Raw genomic sequence first — 3178 nt, forward strand, 5'->3', positions numbered from 1 at the left:
CCAAATACCTGTACACAAAATGTGTTAGAGTTCATTTTAACTTCAATTAGTAGTAGTAGTTTATTTTAGCAAAATCTTAACTCCACTGAAAATGAAAATGGCAGCAGGCATACCAGAAAAGGACACAAGAAGAAGACAGTAATCTCACTCTAGATGGTTGTAAGCCACCATGGGATTGCTGGGAATTGAAGTCAGGACCTTTAGGTGATCAGTCCTCACTCAGAAAGGCAAATAGGAAGGACTTTGGAAGAGGGAGAAAACAGGGAACAGGACAGGAACCTACCACAGAGGGACTATGAAAGACTCTAACCAGCAGGGTATCAAAGCAGATGCCTAGACTCATAGCCAAACTTTGGGTAGAGTGCAGGGAAGCTTATGAAAGAAGGAAGAGATAGAAAGACCTGGTGGGGACAGGATCTCCACAAGGAGAGCAACAGAACCAAAAAATCTGGGCACAGGGGTCTTTTCTGAGACTGATACTCCAACCAAAGACCATGCATGGAGATATCCTAGAACCCCTGCACAGATGTAGCCCATGAGCAGCTCAGTGTCCAAGTGGATTCCCTAGTAAGTGGAACAGGGACTGTGTCTGACATGAACTCAGTGGATGGCTCTTTGATCACCTCCCCCTGATGGGGAAGCAGCCTTACCAAGGAACAATGCAGTCAGTCCTGAGGAGAGCTGATAGGCTAGGGTCAAGGGAAGGGGAGGATGACCTCTCCTATCAGTGGATTTGGGAAGGGGCACGGGAGAAGATGAGGGAGGAAGGGTGAGATTAAGGAGGGATGAGGGAGGAGGCTACAGCTGAGAAAGTTAATCAAATGTAATTAATAAAAAATAAATTTTTAAAAAATAAAATGAAAATGGTACACAAAATAATCAAAATATACATCATGGGCAGGAGAGAAGCGTCAAATTTTAAGAACACTGGTTGCTCTTCCAAAGTTCCTGAGTTCAATTCCCAGCAACTACATGCAGCTCATAAATATCTATAGTGAGATCTGGTGTCCTCTTCTGGAGCACAGGCATACAAATAGGCAGAATGCTCTATAAATAATAAATATACACCATATTATAGCCACATGCCTTTCAGTATAAGATGAAAATAGAGATGAAGGCTCTAACGAAATTACAGAGATCATTCTTTCATTTAATGGGCTCAAATATGTATGGCATGTCACAAAGCTTGATAAATGCTGAGACAAAATGAATAATAACACTCCTCTTGAATACTTCATGGGCACATGTGCAACCTGACAGGTAACTTCAGTGAAATACGACAAATTCTAGCACAAAGATTCAAGAGCACCATGGAAACACAGGAAGAGTACAAGGTCAGCTTCCGCTTTGAAACAGACAGAAATGTGTACTATATACTGGGAAGAAAAGAATTTATAAAACAGGAGTTCTCAGAAGAAAAAAAAAAGTAGAAGAGAAAGGCTTTCCCAGATAGAGAACAAAGGTGCCCACAGTCCTCCAGTGGGCCAATTGGCACTGCAGCATGAATGCTTCCTTCCTGAGAGTTGCAGGCCCAAACATACTAGTTGCTCCACTCAGAAATACCCAGCATGGAGACTCATAGTTAGAATTATTCTATCAGTTGGTTTTTACCTTCTCTCTTTATAGTTGCCAATGAAAAAAATTTCAAAAATTATCTCACATTTGTGGGCAAATATTTGATAATAGATACAACAACAACAACAACAAAATAACACCATATCTAAGACACAGGGATACGTTGAGAATAAATAATTTTTATTTGAAAAATGTTCCTCCCCTCTCCAAATTTACAAATAAGTCTAATGCATCCAACTAAACTTGTTATTTGATTTTTTGCCCCTTAATCTAACAAAAATCATGTAATTAAAATATGTAAGTAATTTTGACTAGTAATGAAACGTAAAGCTAGTAGTAATCCCTAAATAATCTTAATTTGTGCTATTGAAAAGGACCTGGGTCCCGGTGTTAGAAGACTTGCAGTGAAACAAAACATTACCACTTTTTCAATGTCATTCTGAGTATCTTCATCAAGAGATAACATTCTCAACCTTCAGATCTGACAGTGACTTATGAAAATGTATGTTTTTTTTAACTATGAAAGCTTCCATTAAAAATGAGTTTACAGCTGTTCAGAACTATTTCAGGATATGATTTAAAACCATGCGTGCCTGCCCCTGAAAGCATTGCAGGTGTGGCTGCTGTGACACGTGTGTATCAGTAAGTGACAATGAGGAGAGAGGCTATGTGTAGGCTCAGCATTCTGACCTAGGAACATATGAGTGATTATTAGTCTAATATTCCCCAAAAATAAGCGAGTCTGAGATGACCACCAGTCTGGCACCAGGGGGCTTGGACAGGGAGGCAGCCTGAGGTGACCCCCAGTCCTTGGTTGGGCAGGGCCCAATGGCTTCCAAGACTGTGAGCAAGCCAGAGACTAGAAAAATTTTGCCTGGGTCTGCGGGCTCCTGGTAAGGCCAGGTGAGGAGCAAGGTCAAAATGACCACCACACCAGTGCCATGGGGCCTGGACAGGGAGCCAGCCTGTGGGCTGAGGTAGAGCAGACCAGGCCTGGGACGGCTCCTCATCGTAATGCACGAGTGGGGCATCTCATGACATGAGAGAAGTTGTATAGCATGTTATAATAATTTTAAGAAAAGTTAAAAATTGTACATATTTTGAAATATAATGGCAGCCTGGATATTGTGGTATCAAAGGGCTGACTATATTTCTCCTCCTAGGTGGTATTCAATATTTGACAGAGACATTTTATAAAATTATTAAATCTCTATATCAGAAGACACTTACTTAATAGCACTCCAAGAAAGCTTGTTTCCAAACATGTGGAATTTGCTCTTTCTTTGCTGATATCGTTAATTTTGTCAGCGTAAAACTGTGAAAAGTTAGGAGGTAAAATATTATGGCTGGTTTTGGATAAGGAATGTCTGAAATGATCAGTGGTGACTGTACTGGCAAGCGAACAGGTTTTTTTCTCCCCAAGTACCCTCTTTATGAGCAGCATGTGAGCAGAGATTATATGACACCTACTGGAAAAGTCCCAGATGAGACCTGGTTCAGCCACATTGTGATTCTCTATCTTATTAGGTCCAAATCTGTCAGCACTGATCAAGTTACATTATTATTGCAGTGGTTTGAATAGTTATGGCCCCTAAAATTCATG

The 3178-nt window shown here is 40.7% G+C and overlaps 1 non-coding gene across 1 annotated transcript; it reads left to right on the top strand.

The window, feature by feature from the left end:
• The first annotated feature begins 2167 nt into the window (after window positions 1-2167).
• LOC129684644 (small nucleolar RNA SNORA17) lies at window positions 2168-2299 on the top strand. Its single transcript, XR_008721374.1, has one exon. It is a non-coding gene; the product is annotated as a small nucleolar RNA SNORA17 (small nucleolar RNA).
• Window positions 2300-3178: the final 879 nt, after the last annotated feature.

This window comes from Psammomys obesus, unplaced genomic scaffold (genome assembly GCF_907164565.1).
Source record: "Psammomys obesus unplaced genomic scaffold, mPsaObe1.curated_primary_1811, whole genome shotgun sequence".
Classification (NCBI taxonomy): Eukaryota; Metazoa; Chordata; class Mammalia; order Rodentia; family Muridae; genus Psammomys; species Psammomys obesus.